The sequence below is a fragment of the Apium graveolens genome, chromosome 7, assembly GCF_009905375.1.
Source record: "Apium graveolens cultivar Ventura chromosome 7, ASM990537v1, whole genome shotgun sequence".
NCBI classification, from domain to species: domain Eukaryota; kingdom Viridiplantae; phylum Streptophyta; class Magnoliopsida; order Apiales; family Apiaceae; genus Apium; species Apium graveolens.
Window position 1 is genome coordinate 99,223,786 of NC_133653.1, and position 19,262 is coordinate 99,243,047.

Below are 19,262 nucleotides of genomic sequence, written 5' to 3' on the forward strand. Positions count from 1 at the left end.
TGATCTGATTAACTTCATAATTAGCCAAAGAATCCACCTTCATCGTCAAAGCCTTAAGCTGATCAGCTATAGCAATAGCTGCATCTACCTCTAGAATTCCTGCTACCTTGCCTTGAGTCAGTCTTTGAGAAGGGTTCTGGTATTTATTGGCAGCCATCAGTTCAATCAACTCATAAGCTTCATCATAGCTCTTAGCCCATAAGGCTACCTGATGTTGCATCAAGCATGGGTCTAGACTGTGCTCCCAAGCCATTATAAAAGTAGTTAATGATCATCCAGTCATGCATCCCATGATGAGGACACTTTCTAAGCATCTCCTTATAATGATCCCAAGCTTCACACAAAAACTCTCCTGATTGCTGCGCAAATTGAGTAAGAGCATTCCTGATTGCAGCAGTTTTTGTCATAGGAAAGAATTTAATAAGAAACTTTTGAGCAAGATCTTCTCACTTAGTGATAGAGCCTGGTGGTAGAGAATGCAACCAACACTTAGCTTTATCCCTCAGAGAGAATGGGAAAAGCCTTAGCTTTATAGCATCTTCAGACACATTGTTGAATTTGAAAGTGTCGCAGATCTCGATGAAATCTTTAATATGCATGTTAGGATCTTCCGTCGGAGAACCCCCAAACTGAACCGAGTTCTGCACCATCTGAATTGTGCTAGCCTTGATTTCAAAAGTGTTAGCCGCGATGGCCGGTCTGACAATGCTAGACTGAATATCATTGATCTTCGGCTGATAATAGTTCATCAAAGCCTTTATATTCGCTTCTGGTTCACCCATTGCAACAAGAGCTTCTTTTGTAACTTTCTCCTCCTCAACAAGAACTTCTTCCTCTACTAAAACTTCTTCCTCCGCTTTATCAAGTGTTCACTTTCGAGATCGAGAACGCGTTAGCATAAACGCTCTCTAGAGTACCTAAAAAAGCAACAAACAAACAAGTAAAATATCCGAGTCACTGAACTTTAACGACTAGTGATGTCAAGCACATAAACTAAAAATAACCACGAGTCCCCGGCAGCGGCGCCAAATACTTGTTAGGACAAAAACACGCGCTAATATTACATGCAAGTATACGTGTTCGCAAGTAATATAGAATTATTTCTAGTTCATTCCCACACAGACTCTTTTAGGTTAATTTCAATCAATGTACTTATGCAACAATGGTATGGTTATTATTCAATGCTAAGATGATAACAATTTGAGATTGATTATAACTACGAGATTATACTAACTAATATTATCGAAGAGAATTAAGGTTGATTAACTTATATAACACAAACATGGGATTCTAACTTCATTACTACTTCATTCAATGACCTTTTTGTTCTTAACCTTAGAATGCAATGGTGATGACACTAATCAGAAAATACAAAAATAGTAAACACCAAATTTCGTTGTACGAATACCCTACTAACAGACATCCACAAAAGAGATAGAAGCTGAATAGACACCAATTATATTGAGACCTTATATGTCTATAAAATTTGACAACATAACGGTTTAATGTGCAAGTTATCTATCATGATTACATAGGAAAATTAAGATGGTTAAAATTACCTACGAATCATGCATATGAAATACATAAACTTATGCTAGTATGGCAAGTTCTAAACCCCTATATTCACTTTCGCTTCAATAGAGATTAACACGCTATCTTATAAGTTCACGACACTCATAAGACGAATAAGCACAACCAATACTAGGATATCATATAATCACCACACACTAAGGTATTGAAACAAATTAACTAAATAAATCCATAAGTAAATCCGTTAGAACCCCACGATAACGATTAGCCCATAACCGACCTCATCATCATCGTGGGTTCCGATGAAAGCATGGTATAATAAACTAAGTCTTTATAAAACTGAATAATAATTAAAGTATGTTAAACAAGAGTATTAGGTTCAACAAACAAGAAAACTAGCATCCAAGATTACAACTTAAACAAAGAATCATAAGAATAAACTAGATCCTCTTCGCCTTGGTTGTATTTGTGCTTCGAGGTCTTCTCGTTGCCTCTCCTTAGTCTCCAATACGTGCTTCCTATGAAAAACGTCTTTTTGTTATCATTATATAGTAGCCCAAATCAATCCAGAAACCCATAAAATTCATCTTCTATTTGTAACAGGATTCTGAAATCCTGACCTGCCCCGGGCGCGCGCTTTCCCCAGCCCGGGGGAGCTGTAACTCTGACAACTGGCGCGGGTGCGCGCTATCACAGCGCGGGCGCGCTGACATTTTGGAAAAACTGATTATTTCTTCTTCTTGATCCCTTATTTATGCCTGAAATGCAAAAATACGACAAAAACACATCAAATACACAAAATACTTGAGTATAAAATACCAATTCAAGCCTTTATAGGATGTTCTAAGTGGACATAAATGCCATTTAACACTGAAGGCAAGAGTTTTGGATGACACAAATGAAGATGATGATAATAAAGAATTTGGAAATTATGCATTCATGGATTTGAAGGATTTCGAGCACATAAACGCAATGGAAATGATGTAAAAATAAATTAAAACCAGAATAAAATTGAAACCCTACTGTAAGTCATATGTCATAGACCTATTTGTATATTCGAGGATTCAACTCAACTCAAATAAGAATGTAATAAGTAAATAGTGGATCGACCGTCAGAGAGATCTCGCAAAGTAATATCTGTCAAAGGATTCAGAAACAAGGTTCATCTACAGACTTGAGGAGTTAATTCACTGGAAGAAGTTCAAGAAGTTGATCATGCCTCAGTGATATAAATCAAGATCGTGGATTTAATCAAGTGACAGAGATCTCGTCAGGGTATCATTAAATTACAAGGATTTAATCTGAAGAAAATCAAAGTGTCAGAGTCAAGACATGAAGAAACGTCACGGAAGTTAGTCACTCATGAACCAGACAGTACATCGAGTGTCAACGTTGAAGTGGTGGAATTGATTCATAATTTTCAGTGATTTTCAGAAGATTTGCAGAAGAATGGTTGCTGCTCAAGACTAGAATTAATTCTCTATTAATTAATTGAGTCATCTAATTTAATTAAGAAAATAAATTATATCTGCGAAGAATAATTTATTTATTAATTGAATTAATTGATTAATTAATTCTGAATTAATTCTAGGAATTTTAGGAATTTTCAGAAGTTTAATTGGATTAAATTTAAGCTTTAAATCAGCAAAACAATTGAAAATGAACTAGCATGACAATCAGGATTGTCATACCGATTGTCATGCTAGGCCAAATTCAATTGTTACACCGAAAGTCACTCTAGGAGGGTGATTGTCTTGCTAGTTCATTCTGATTGTCTTGCTAGTTCATTCAGATTGTCTTGCTAGTTCATTCTGATTGTCTTGCTAGTTCATTCAGATTGTCTTGCTAGTTCATTCAATTGTCCTACCGAAAGTCATACAAGCTTAAAGGATTGTCATTCCAATTCAATTAACTCAGCTGATTGTTTAAATAGAAGCAGAGAAGCAGCAATTGTTTTTTTATCTCAATCAAAAACACACAAGTCAAGAACAAAAGCAGCCGCCTCCTGAAACATTTTATTTTCTTCTCTGCTTACATCAAGATCATAATTTCTAGATTGTAATGTTAAATCTAATCCACTAGAAATCTTTATCTTGTTCTTGTGTATCAATCTAGCGGATTAAAATCCCTAGAACTTAATCTCAAATCGCGTTTAGCATTTGATTCTAATTATTGCAAAAATAGAAAAAGTTCATGTCGAATTTATTCTAAATTTGTGATAATTGATTTGAGATTAATACCTTGTAATCGATACAGTTGTTGTAACACATTTCAAGTTTAATAATATTTTTATTTAACTTGAATTTTGTTTCACATTTTTTATTCCGCATTTTATTCGATTATTCGGTACTGTTTGTATTCAACCCCCCTTCTACAAACACATTGGGACCCAACAATTGGTATCAGAGCCTTCTGATTAACGAACAAATCAAGATCCTAGACTTTTGTGATTTTTCAACTCCTTGAATTTTTATTTGTTCAAAAATTCATAATGACTTCACATAAAGTTGGAACCGTTAAAATTCCACAATTTGATAATGAGAATTATATTATGTGGAAGAAGAAGATGCTCTTATTTTTACAAGTTGCTAATCCCAAATATTCAAACTTGTTAAAGAAGGGCATAAAAACTCCGATGGTTATTGAACCGGAGGTAATAATAAATGGTGTGGTGACTACTGAAGCTAGAACCTATCCAAAAGATCCTGAAGATTTTACTCCTGCTGAGAAGGAAGAATTCTCCTTGGATGCCAGCCTTCAATTAATATTAATTGATTCCCTTGATCCCCTAATGAACAGACATGTGATGAACTGTAAAAATGCTAAACACATGTGGGAAACTATTGAGGTAATTAATGAAGGCACAGAGGAAGTTAGGGAGAACAAGTTGGAAATCCTAACCTCTGAATATGAACATTTCAAATCAAATCCAGGAGAAGGAATTACTGAAGTGTTTGAGAGGTACAATGCGTTGATCAACAACCTGAACATCAATGGAAAGTTTTATTCAATCAGGGAGGTCAACAAAAAGTTCCTTTTAACACTGCCAGCTCATCTTGAACATAGAATCACTGCCATTAGAGAAGCTAGAAATCTGAGTGAGATTTCTTTGGACAGGCTCTATGGAGTGTTAAAAACCTATGAGTTGGAGCAGATTCAACAGAAGGAAGTCTACGGGAAGGATAGAATAGTCAGCACATCTACTGCACTTGTAGCTGAAGGTCAACAACAACAGCAATCTCAACAGTCGGAGAGAATGGTACAGTTTTCCAAGGGTGAGGAAAATGAGTTAGTAGCAGAATATGATCCTCCTACTACAAATCAATCAAGTGATGATTTTTATTCCTTGGAAGAGCTGGAGCAATTGGAAGACGAGTCAATGGCCCAAATTGTCAAGAGATTCTCCCATGTCAGATTCAAGAGGAATCCCAAGCTGAAGTACAAGTCCAACTACAACAAATTCCAGAAAGGTGGATCTTCATCCTCTAACACCAGCAGTGGTGGATACAAAACAGGGATGGTTGATCGGAGCACCATTAGATGCTATAACTGCAATGAGTTGGGACACTTTGCCACAGAATGTAGAAAGCCAAAGCAAGTAAGAAAGAACTCTGAAAGGGCTTATCTGGCAAAGGGAAGAAGCTGGGATGATACTGACAGTGAAGATGAAGATGAAGGAAATCTTGCTCTTATGGCTATTGATGGAAAAGCTTCATCGTCAAGAATAGAGGTAAAACTTTCTGATGCTGAAATGGTTTATCATCTAAGAGGTAACTTAGATTGTGCACGTCGTGATAATGAACTGTTAAGTTTACAGATCACAGACCTTGAGAAAGAGGTCAATGAATTAAGACTTGTGCACATTAATCAAGACAAATTAAAAGAACAGGTATCTTTTCTAGAGAATAGAGTTGACTGTTATAGAAAACTCGAAACTATTCTCAAAGACAAGATCACCGGTCTTGAGACTAAGGTTAGAGCCTACTTCAATTCTTGTTCGAAGGCTAAAGAGTTCTACAGTAAGCAAGCTGTTAATCAAACATCTGGAATAGGTTATGATTACAATGCTGCTATTGGAGAATTAGGCATAAACTCCCCTCCTCATGTATGTGCTAAAGGGAGGGAAGTACCACATGTGCTTAAGGGTGTTGATGAACCCCTCTATAAAGCATCAATTGCTGAACCATTTGATGCGACCTCTTCTGTTATTCAAGAAGAAATACGTGCTGAGGATCATGCTTATGAGAAGATTGTTTCCAAGTCAAGTGAGTCGAAAGTTCCAGTCAAAGTTGTGAAAGCAACTAAGACTAACTCAGACACACATGAGTTGGATAACAATAATGCCATGTCTACCATGCATAAATTACCTGCTGTTAATCACTCTCATAAAGCATGTGGTGTTGCTAATTGTATGTCTTGTGCTTTTAATATGATGTATGCTTATTTTAATGGTAAGCATGTGTCTAATGATAAGACTACTCCTCGTCAGCATGTGAATAACAAGAAGCATGATAGGTCTAAGACTGCTAGTCCTTCTAAGGCTAGAAAGGAGACATTTGTGCCTAAGCTTAAACAGAAATTTGTTAAGGCTATTTACAAGGTCAAATGTTCAGTCATTGAGGATGTTGAGATCGTTAAAATTAAAAATGTTGTTTTGTCTGACAAAGGTCAGTTCTACAAGTATGCCGGGCCCAACCAAGTTTGGGTTCCGAAGAAGGTCTAATCCATTTGTAGTGCAGGGCATTAAACAGGTGTAACCGGTAGTGTGGATTCTTGACAGTGGATCATCAAGACATATGACCGGAGATAGAGCCCTGCTATCAAATGTGGTTGAGAAAGCTGGCCCCATGGTTACCTTTGGAGATAACAGCAAAGGTTTATCTGAGGGATATGGCTGTTTGCAAGCTGGGAATGTTATCATTATAATTTTGTATATTGTGCTAGGTTATTATCAGGAAGCATCATCTAACATATAGCACCAGTGACGAGACTTGAGAATATTACGACATATCAGACACCTGCTGCACATTACACTTGGAATTGTACTCTAGTAAGATGTGTACAAGTGTACTCCTGATTGGTGAGTCAAAAGAGGAAGTCAATGCACCACAGTTCATGGACTTTGCATTTGCAGATCTGTTGGACTATGCAATCTCTTCTTCACAATCTCACTTCAGGTTGGTATGAACTAGTATACTGCTCAAGCAATCGTCAAGGACATGGTATGGCACTCTAACAGAAGTTATAATTTTATATGAATAAGTAGAGTCGTCATATTAATAACTATCTTATCACTAAGCACAATCATATTGTTTTATATGTGCAGTGGTATATTGGTTATGCAACATAACAATTAGTATCTAAAGTACTTGACAAGTATCGATCAATGATATGTTGTTAACATTATGTTGCAGATATTTGTAAGCTTTTGATATGAATGAGAATTACTTAGACTTTACCCTAAGTGATCAATGTTTTATCAAAAACTCATTCATATTGAAAAACAAAATCAAACTTCTTTCTACATTAGTGATTTCTTATGTCATGTAAAATCTTTTGAAATCACTATTGTAAATCATTTTCTCTCTATTACCATATATTTTGTGATACAGGTTCAGTCTCCAATGACTTTCTTTCATTGACAGTCATGAGGTTGAAAACCCACAACGTCTATCCCAGACTGTAAAGACAAACACAAAAACAGAACCAACCAACACTCTCTTACCACTAAATGTAGTATGAATGAGCGTGAGGGAGATAGTGCCTAGTGCACCACATAAGGAAGGTTCTGTAGTCAACCCAGTAGCTCTGTCTCCTACATAGATGAGTAGTATTTAAACCGAGACAACTGCTAGCCCCCATACATCTTCTCAAAAAGATGTAATGGCTGAAAAGGTACAAAAACAGTTACTAGATTCATTCTCTCAACAGGGTGCGTCTATTGAATTTTGCCTGTCGGCCAAGGTATCCGATGTAGTGTCACCACTTCAAACATAATCAATTCTTGATGCACAAGGAGAGGTTACACACACAAAGGATGAGTTGACGGAAACAAGAGTTTCGACCATTTTAAGGTCAGATTCGATTGTTCAAGGTTCGTTAGTGGACCAATTGCCTTTACAGGTGTTAGGAGAGGATACTGATCCAAAAGCCATATGTCAGTGGTCAGTGTCTACCTCCCCAGGCTTAAATCCCCTGGATGCATCTACGGATAGTGGATCTGACATAGGTGCAGATCGGTAACTTGTTGACAATGATTCAGATATTACCTGATAAGTCACAAGGAAATGTCTTCACAGACATTAGAAGGGAACTTTGATCTTTATGCTAAATTCGTTGGATCATTGTTTACCTTCCCAGAATTCAAATCTGGAACCCTAAAAGGGAAACTAGCAACTTGTAAATTATGACTCAGATTCATCTGACGAGTTTAACAAGGATGGGGATTTGTGAACTCCCATTGCACCACCTGTGACCTCCTTAAGGATGGCTAAGGTGATTTTCCTTGCAGGTACAGCTGATTTTTGGAGCTATGAGTGGAGTGATACACTTGTGAGAATGAGTGTAAACACGAGTGGAGAGAAGAGTGAAACACATGTGAGGTACACTAAAACACAATCACACACTCACAGTGAGGAAGAAAAAGAAACTACTTGTTATTTCTTTTCCAACCAAGTGAAATATGAGAACTCCTTCAGACGACGGCATACATTCCTTCTTTAAGGGGGAGATAAAAGCTTAAGTAATAGTTTGGAGGATTCCTCAACTAAGGGGGAGAAATAGCAGGGAGGAAGAAAAAGATCCTAAAAATGTACACTACACCACACCATTGTTGTTTTTAACTACGGATCCTATTGTACGGGAGAGGTGGTAAACACAAGGTGATTTTCTGATAAGGGAAGAAGCTGTTAGAGGAGAACCATTGGTTTTTATCTGCGGATCCTATTGTACGGGAGAGGTGGTAAAACGAAGGTGATCTTCTTTAATCAGTTGATTCTCATAGGGGGAGAAGCAAGAGATATGGGCTTCTCAACAGGAAATGTGGTTGTACAAATGAAGATGGAACTACTTGAAGATATGTTCAGTCTAGAGGAACATCTACTTGGAATCTGGAAAATGTTAAATCTCATCCAGAACTTTTCTGCTATTTACTTTGCATGTATGTTTATATCTTTTTCTTATTTGTTAGTTGAGTTATCCTCTAGGTATTTGTGTGTTATTGTCTAACAAACAAATAGGGGGAGATTGTAAGTCATATGTCATAGACCTATTTGTATATTCGAGGATTCAACTCAACTCAAATAAGAATGTAATAAGTAAATAGTGGATCGACCGTCAGAGAGATCTCGCAAAGTAATATCTGTCAAAGGATTCAGAAACAAGGTTCATCTACAGACTTGAGGAGTTAATTCACTGGAAGAAGTTCAAGAAGTTGATCATGCCTCAGTGATATAAATCAAGATCGTGGATTTAATCAAGTGACAGAGATCTCGTCAGGGTATCATTAAATTACAAGGATTTAATCTGAAGAAAATCAAAGTGTCAGAGTCAAGACATGAAGAAACGTCACGGAAGTTAGTCACTCATGAACCAGACAGTACATCGAGTGTCAACGTTGAAGTGGTGGAATTGATTCATAATTTTCAGTGATTTTCAGAAGATTTGCAGAAGAATGGTTGCTGCTCAAGACTAGAATTAATTCTCTATTAATTAATTGAGTCATCTAATTTAATTAAGAAAATAAATTATATCTGCGAAGAATAATTTATTTATTAATTGAATTAATTGATTAATTAATTCTGAATTAATTCTAGGAATTTTAGGAATTTTCAGAAGTTTAATTGGATTAAATTTAAGCTTTAAATCAGCAAAACAATTGAAAATGAACTAGCATGACAATCAGGATTGTCATACCGATTGTCATGCTAGGCCAAATTCAATTGTTACACCGAAAGTCACTCTAGGAGGGTGATTGTCTTGCTAGTTCATTCTGATTGTCTTGCTAGTTCATTCAGATTGTCTTGCTAGTTCATTCTGATTGTCTTGCTAGTTCATTCAGATTGTCTTGCTAGTTCATTCAATTGTCCTACCGAAAGTCATACAAGCTTAAAGGATTGTCATTCCAATTCAATTAACTCAGCTGATTGTTTAAATAGAAGCAGAGAAGCAGCAATTGTTTTTTTATCTCAATCAAAAACACACAAGTCAAGAACAAAAGCAGCCGCCTCCTGAAACATTTTATTTTCTTCTCTGCTTACATCAAGATCATAATTTCTAGATTGTAATGTTAAATCTAATCCACTAGAAATCTTTATCTTGTTCTTGTGTATCAATCTAGCGGATTAAAATCCCTAGAACTTAATCTCAAATCGCGTTTAGCATTTGATTCTAATTATTGCAAAAATAGAAAAAGTTCATGTCGAATTTATTCTAAATTTGTGATAATTGATTTGAGATTAATACCTTGTAATCGATACAGTTGTTGTAACACATTTCAAGTTTAATAATATTTTTATTTAACTTGAATTTTGTTTCACATTTTTTATTCCGCATTTTATTCGATTATTTGGTAACGTTTGTATTCAACCCCCCTTCTACAAACTAATTGGGACCCAACACCTACGCATGATGCATGCGTAGATATTTAATTCTTAGTAAGAATCTTTACCTTAAAGAAGCTTTAAGAGTTCATTAATGGAGGATTAATGGAGTTTCAAACCTTGTTGAATCACCACGTATCCCGCTCTCGCGATCTGCGCTCCATGGTATCCACACAAACATTTTTCTTGAAGGATTGATGTGTACTAGCACCCGAAAACTCCATCTCTACCTCTCTTCCTATTACTCCTTGAACGGCCAGGGTTTTGTAAAACCATGTATCCTTTTTATATAAATCAGCCCTCAAAGAGTTTATATAGAGAGAGAAGAATGAGATTTCTAATTATAATCTAATTATAATTAATACTAATCCGAAATCCCAAATTATTATTTAATTAAGTCTCACTTAATTAATTAATAACTTATTTTGGAATTTGTTTAAATAATTTTTCTATTTTATTTAAGTAATTAATTAAGTCATACTTCATTAATATCATAAATAAAATAAATTACTTATATATTTAAATTCATAATTTAAATTATTACTCCTTGAAGCGTTCATCGTGTGTGACCTTGTAGGTTATTATTATGTTGGCAATAATTTTAATATCTCATATTAAAATTATAAACAATGAGCGGCAACTAGTAATACATCATTGCTACCCAAGTAATAATAATTAAATCGATGATTCGATTAAACCTTTCGTGATAATGTATAATGTAATATAACCCCTTTAACCAACTATTATAGATTAAACTAGAGGCATGTAATGTGTCATCCTCATCATAGTTTAATCCAAGTTTTCTTGATCAATGAGTAGACTATCATATCAAATCAATATTTGAGTGTGGCCACGCATTTCATAGTATAGCTCACACAAGAGGCCAATAATATCACTCCTAAAATAGGAGGGTTAAATCTCATATAGATCATTCATATTTCTCATATGATTCATAATATACCCAATATCCACTTTTATCATTACCCGATTAAAGATAACTTTTAATGGAATCAAAGTATATTAATTCTCTTATAGAAATATAATGATTTCATGTCTAAGGACCATTACATCATTAACAGGTCAATCCAACACCATGTATCTATTATATGTGCCTATGTTTTGACTTTGGTATCACCATACCTATGATCTAAGATGTGATCATCAGTCAACAAACATGTTAGGTCCCAATATGTTTGTAGAAGGGGGGTTGAATACAAACTATACCGTTTAATCGAATAAAATGCGGAATAAAAAAGTGAAACAAAATTCAAGTTAAATAAAACTATTATTAAACTTGAAAGGTGTTACAACAACGGTATCGTTTACAAGGGATTAATCTCAAATAAATTATTCCAAATCTAGAATAAATTTGACATGAACTTTTTCTATTTTTGAAATAAAAAGAACAAATGCTAAAAGCAATTTGAGATTAAGTTCTAGGGATTTTGATCCGCTAGATAGTTACACAACAACAAGATAATGATTTCTAGTGGTTTGAATTTAACATTAATGACTAAAAATTAATAGGCTCGAAATGCAGTTGGGAGAGATGAAATGCTTCTGCTGTTTGTTCTTCACGTTGTTGTTCTGTAATCAATTAGCTTCTGTCTGAGTTTTTCTTTTATATTCATTCAACAGAAATTCACTGAATTAGCAAGACAATCCGTTGAGCTAGCAAGACAATCCTAACAGCTGGTAGAACTATCGGTATGACAAATGAATGAACTAGCAAGACAATCCCAACAGCTGGTAGAACTTCCAGTAAGACAATTAAATGAACTGGCATGACTTTCGGTATGACTATTGATTGTCATACCGATTGTCATACTAATACAAAAGATTGTCTTGCTGAATTAATTTTGAATTTAAATTCAAAATCAATTCTGAAAATGCATAATATTAATTCAGAATTAATTAATCAATTAATCCAATTAATTAATAAATTAATCTTTGCAGATATAATTTATTTTCTTAATTAAATTATACGACTTAATTAATTAATATAGAATTAATACTACTCTTGAACAACAACTATTCTTCTGAAAATCTTCTGATAATTATGAATCAATTCCACACTTCAATGTTGACACTCGATATACTGTCTGGTTCATGAGTGACTAACTTCTGTGACATTTCTTCATGTGTTGACTTTAATAACTTGATTTTCTTCAGATTAAATCCCTGTAAATATTTGATACCCTGACGAGATCTCTGTAACTTGATTAAATCCACAATCTTGATTTATATCACTGAGACTTGATCAATTTCTTGAGCTTCTTCCAGTGAATTAAGTCCTCAAGTCTGTAGATGAACAGTGTTACTTTATCCTTTGACATATGTTACTTAGTAAGATCTCTTTGACGATAGAACCACTATTTACTTGTTACATCCTTATTTGAGTTGAGTTTGTTAGGTCTCAATATGTTTGTAGAAGGGGGGCTGAATACAAACAATACTGTTTAATCGAATAAAATGCGGAATAAAAAAGGTGAAACAAAATTCAAGTTAAATAAAATTATTATTAAACTTGAAAGGTGTTACAACAACGGTATCGTTTACAAGGGATTAATCTCAAATCAATTATTACAAATCTAGAATAAATTCGACATGAACTTTTTCTATTTTTGTAATAAAAAGATCAAATGCTAAAAGCGATTTGAGATTAAGTTCTAGGGATTTCGATCCGCTAGATAGTTACACAAGAACAAGAAAAGTATTTCTAGTGGATTGGATTTAACAATAAATACTAGAAATAAATGATATGTGAATTTGCAATAATTTCTCTGCAGGTTTTCTTTTTGTTCTGTGTTCTTCTGTATGATATTCAATGCTCTGCTTTTGGAATAAATAGCTTCTGTTTGTTTAAGTAAACAAATCACTTGAATTGAACCAGCAAGACAATCCTTTTAACTGGTAGAACTATCGGTAGGACAATCCTTTTAACTGGTAGAACTATCGGTAGGACAATCCAGAAAGACTTGGAAAGACTTTCGGTATGACAATCCAATTGTCATACCAGTTCAAGTTTGTTTTGCTGATTTTCTTTTTGAATATTATTCCAAAATCATTTCTGAAAAATTCATAATATTAATTCAGAATTAATTAACCAATCAATTCAATTAATCAATAAATTAATCTTTGCAGATTTAATTTATTTTCTTAATTAAATTATATGACTTAATTAATTAATAGAGAATTAATACCAATCTTGAGCAGCAACCATTCTGCTGAAAACCTTCTGAAAATCACTGTCAATTATGAATCTATTCCACCACTTCAATGTTGACACTCGATGTACTGTCTGGTTCATGAGTGACTAACTTTCGTGACGTTTCTTCATGACTTGACCTTGATACTCTTGATTTTCTTCAGACTAGATCCTTGTAATTAATTGATACCCTGACGAGATCTCTGTCAATTGATTAAATCCACAATCTTGATTTATATCACTGAGGCTTGATCAATTTCTTGAACTTCTTCTAATGAATTAAGTTATCAAGTCTGTAGAAGAACAATGTTACTTAATCCTTTGACATATGTTACTCTGAGAGATCTCTCTGACGATAGAACCACTATTTACTTGTTACATCCTTATTTGAGTTAAGTTAAATCCTCGAATAAACAAATAGGCTATGACATATGCCTTTGAATCTCCCCCTATTTTTTTGTTAGATAATAACAACAAATACCTAGAGGATAACTCAACTAACAAATAAGAAAAAGATATAAACAGTAATGCAAAGTAAATAGCAGAAAAGTTCTGGATTATATTTAACATTTTCCAGATTCCAAAAGAAATTTACAAGTGAATACAAGATAGATGTTCCTCTAGCCTGAACATGTAACTACATTAGTCTATCTTGATTCATAAAGCTCTAATCATATTACATTGAGTTTTGAGCTAATTGAATTCAGTTGTCTTCTCTTCCGACTTCACCATCTTCCAACTCATCACCTTCTTCCAAATCTTGAAGCAACTCCTTGTCAAAGACACGATCCTTTTCTGAAGTGAAGCTGTCTGGTCTAACTGGTTGAACTCCAACTGTCTTTAGCTTATTCTTGAGTTGATTGTACCTTTTAATATTCTTTTCATAATAAGCTTGAATCAGATCAGCTGCTTGAGTTTTCAACATGGATGAATATCCAGCAGTTCTTAGGTGATGTTCCATCCAGATCAGATTCTTAGCTGAATAGTCTTTAAGAGATTGTGAATCGAGCTGGCAGATTTGAAGACATTCAGACTTAAAGAATCTTACCTGATGAGGATTGTTGACCACTTGAGGATTAGCCCTGCAGGCAAACTCTTTGAGCCTTTCTCGAAGAACTTCATTCAACTCTGAGCTTCTTTTGACTTTGTTGAGAAGAACCCAAATCTCTGACAAAGAACGATTCTCAAACAGATGAAGTGACACCTTGAAAGATCCTTCGCTCTGACAATATACAAATATGCTCATCTCATTTAGTGATCTGTCAAAGGCAGCTGTGATCCTTGAGACTTCAGTCTTTATAGCATTCATGTACATGTCATTGTTTGGATTAGAGATCTCCAGCTTGTCCAGAAGATGTAAAAACTGTCTATCATTGTTTGTGCTCAGCTGAGGCATATCAAGTACTCTCCTAGCTTCATCCCATTTTTCACCAATCTTCAGTCTGACATCTCTTCTCCTTTCTTGAGCCTTAATGTCATGAAGACGTTGCTTTTGAAGAGTTTCTGTTCTTTGTATGTCTTTCCTCATGTCAATGATCTGGGATACCTTTTTGAGTTCAGCTTCTTTTCTTTTCATCTCTGACTGCTGCCATTGAAACTCTTTCTCAAATAGAGGATCCACTGGAGCTTCCTCTTCCCATTCTCCAAAATCAAAGAAACCATCTTTATCTTCCAAGACTGGTTCAGTGGGAATGTCACAAATATCAAAGTCATCCTGTTCTCCACTATAGTAGATATCATCAGGCTTCCCTGTGCCTCCAGCAGACGACTATTTTTCTTTTCACTTTTCACTTCTCCCTTTCTTCTCCCCCTTAGTTGAGGAATCCTCTACAGACTTTCCCTTAGATCCTCCATGACCTCCATCATCTCCCGAGCCTGAGCCTCCACCAGTCGGCCCTTCAAAGAAAGTCTTTTGTTCTTCATTGGGATAGTGAGAATTTTTGATCATGTAGTACAGGTGCTTCATCCCTTCATTCAGATGTTCCATACCCGTCTCTATCTTCAGAAATCTGGAGGAATCCAGTGAATGATTCATTTCAACCAAGTCTTCAAGAGAAGTCATTCTTGTATGTAGAGAGCAGAAGTTTGAAATATCGTCAGCTGATAATGTTGGAGATGCCTGGATTGAGTTTAGCTTTGGTACAACAGATGTCTTCAAATCTGATATTTCAGTCCTGATAAGAGCCAGCTGATTATTGACAGAGGTGGAAGAAGAAGACCGTTCAACCACTTGTGCTTTGAATGATTGAGCTTCAGCCTGACTTTTTGCAAGTTGTTCCTTGAGATCAGCATTTTGAGCTAACAGATTTTCAGTGTTTGTGTCTGTGTGTGCACTCACCTGAATATATCTCCTGTTTAATTTACTCAACTCACGTGCATGTGTATCTCTCAATATAATTGCTCGTGAGGAGTCTTGCTGAGGCTGATCTTCTGTACCTGCATTTAAAATCACCCTAGCCTCTTCAAGAGAGGTCAGTGGTGGTACAATGGGAATTCGCGAGTCCCGATCCTCAGTCAAACCTATCATTTCATGTGAAATAGATGTCTGAATTGCTTCAGGGATAGATTGGCGAGTTGCCCTCCACTTTCTCCAGATAAATATGCGAGTGGAGAATCCCGTGAGGGAGCCAGAGGTGTTGGATCTGGGAGGGGAGAAAATGACTCTATTAAAGGTGGCTGAGAGTCAGATTTTCCCTCAGAAGCATGTGACTGCTCTTCTGCCGTAACTATGGCAGGCACTGTAACCGACTCTATGTGCACTCCTCGCTCCGTGTCCTGAGTATCATCTACTGGTCTGTATGCTTCCATTGTGAGTAATGGAATTGTGCTTGACTCAGTAAAGGATGCCATGGCCCTATGGCAAATTTCAATAGATTCATCCTGTTGAGAGAATATTTTTAGTAACTGTTCAGTGGCCATTTCAAAGTCCATGTCCTGTTGGGAGGACAAGGATGGGCTTTCAGATGCCTCAGTAAATGTTCTCCTTTTCTTGGGTGGAGGCAGAGCTGAGGGTTCATTCACATCCACTAACAAACTACTTCCTACTAACCTTCTAGGCAACATTTTAGACAGTGGGGGAGAGGTTGAGATAGGTTGTGACTCTGTGTTTGGCTCTATGACCTGGGATTGAAGCTGTGGTTCTATAACTTCATGGTCAGTCCTATCAACCACTGGGGTTCTTTCAACAGAAGTAGAAATAGGTTGAGTTTGAGGAATTACTACCTGTAGAGGAAGAGCATCTGATGTTTGAGCCTGGGTGGTTTGAACCACTGGAGGTTGAGATTGCTGTTCATGACCGGGAAGATTGAAGATAGGTAAGGGAATATAAGTGGCCATGAAAGCAGATACAAGTACTGGAACTTGCATGAATTTGAAAGTTGTGTCTTGGCGGGTGTAAATCTTTTTGCTTACTGGAGGGGGTTCGGTTACTGGGGAGTTAGCAAAAAGGGCTTTATGCTCAGGTGAGAGAATATGTTCTGCTATGAGCATGAGAAAACGAGCATAGTAGCACGAGACCCTACGATTTGTAGAATGATCACGTAAAGCGGTAGTGAGACGTCTCAACAGAATGGGTAAAAGTAGTTTGCCAAAATTGATCCTTTGATTGAAAACAACCGGAAGACCAATATACTGCAGAGTGGAAGTGATGTTGTGAAAGTTGGATTTAGTGCAGTTGGCAAACACTTTAGAAAGAGTATCGAAGAAAATGTCCCATTCAGAAACCAAATTGGATTTAGACAACCTGGTTAAATTAATCACCCCCTGATAGTGAATAGCATGGAAAAAGTTTGAAATATCATTTTCAGAGGGCAAATTACAGAAATTGTCCAGAGGAAAATTTAACGCTCGATTAACGACTGTTTCATCAACCACATACTGTGTGTTTGCCACGGTGAATAAAAAAGATTTAAAATCATCGGCCACAGTAGAGGTTGTGCAAATTAGTCTGAGCAGATCAACATTTAAAATCACATTTGATTTAATAGCAGAGCTAACAATCGAATGGTCATTTAAAAATCTAATCCACGACTTAAATTTTTCTACATCACATTTATCTGGATTAAAATAACCAACAAGATTATGTGCGACAATTTGGAAATTGAGAGCCATTAAAAATTAATAAAACACACACTTTCAGAATTTTAAGAATTAAATTAAGAAAATTTGAATTAATTAAATTAATCTGACAAATTAAATCAATTATATTCGAAAAATTTAGAAAGAAATGTATCTCGTTAAAGTTCTTAACTCACAAAAGCAGATTTGAAAAACGCACAAGACACCAAACAAAAATAAAAATAAAAATACCCAAAATCAAACAAACACAAACTGATTTTTTTAACAAAAAATTGACAGCAATTCTGTATGTATATACGTGTATGTATATATCACAGGAGTGATGATTTTTGTATGCTGAGTAAAAACTCGAGCAGTGAAGATAATGGAGATGGTTTTGAGTTTGATCGACTAGAGAGAGAGAAAAATAAGAGAGAGAGAGAGAGAGAGAATTTTAAGACTGTTGAAATTTTGAAGAAGAAAAAAAACTGAATTGAATGAGAAAACAGAACAGGAAAAAGCAATAAGTAGACAATTGGTATGACAATTCGGGATAGTCTTACCGATTGTCATACCGATAGTCATACCGGGCAAATGATACGACAAAAACAAAACAAAACAAACAAAAAATAGTAAAAATATATAACTGGTATGACAATCTGATAGTCATACCGATTGTCATACCAGTACAAAATAAAACATAAAATATCTGATATTAATTTTATTACTGGCATGACAATCAATAGTCATACCGACTGTCTTGCCAGTTATAAAATTAACCTGAATTAAAAATAAACATGTATTTGTATTGGAATGACTTTCAGCAAGACAATTTCAATTGTCTTGCCGATTGTCATTCAAGTATAAACTAAACACAAACAAACAAATATATATATTTAATAATTAAAATAAAAAACTGTTTTTAACAAAAACAAAACATATATATATATAAAAAAATTACAGAATAGTACAATAACTACTAATATAGATATGGCAGAAAATATTTACACAAATAAAATATTTCAGAGATAATAATATTTTCAGTAAAAAAATAGATTTCTTTTGAATTTTAGCAAATAAAATTCATAGAAAAATATTTTTAGAGAAAATAAAATATTCTGAGACATTAAAATTAACAAGTTGAGTAAATAAATAAGATAAGATAATAAAAATTACATAGAAATAAGCAAGAAATTTTGGAAAATGATAAAATAAATTTGCAAATGAATTTTTCATTTATGAAAAATTCATTTGTAAATTCACTCAAGAACAGATTTCAGATATTCACAAGTTTAATCACTAAAGTTATTCAACATACCTAATTTACCAATTAATTTGGTAAATGTGGATTCATCAAGAGGGTTAGTGAAAATATCTGTTATTTGTTCTTCTGTTGGAACAAAAAATAGTTCAACAGTACCATTCATGACGTGCTCTCTAATAAAGTGATACCTGATGTCAATGTGCTTGGTCCTTGTATGCTGCACAGGGTTGTTGGTGATGGCTATTGCACTTGTATTGTCACATAAAATAGGTATTTTGTTCAATACAGAGCCATAGTCCCGTAGCTGATTCCTAATCCACAAGATCTGAGCACAGCAGCTTCCAACAACAATATATTCAGCCTCGGCCGTTGAATTTGAAACTGTTTGCTGTTTCTTGCTGTACCATGAGACTAGTTTGCTACCTAGGAATTGACAACTCCCTGAGGTGCTTTTCCTATCAACAACACTTCCTGCATAATCTGAATCTGTATATCCAACAAGGTTAAAACCAGATTCTTTAGGGTACCAAATACCTAGATTTGGTGTTCCCTTAAGATATCTTAAGATTCGTTTAACAGCAACAAGATGAATATCTCTAGGATC

The 19,262-nt window shown here is 35.1% G+C and overlaps 1 non-coding gene across 1 annotated transcript; it reads left to right on the top strand.

Moving 5' to 3' along the window:
- The first annotated feature begins 285 nt into the window (after positions 1–285).
- LOC141676237 (small nucleolar RNA R71) lies at positions 286–392 on the top strand. The gene has a single exon (XR_012556837.1). It is a non-coding gene; the product is annotated as a small nucleolar RNA R71 (small nucleolar RNA).
- The last annotated feature ends 18,870 nt before the right edge of the window (positions 393–19,262 follow it).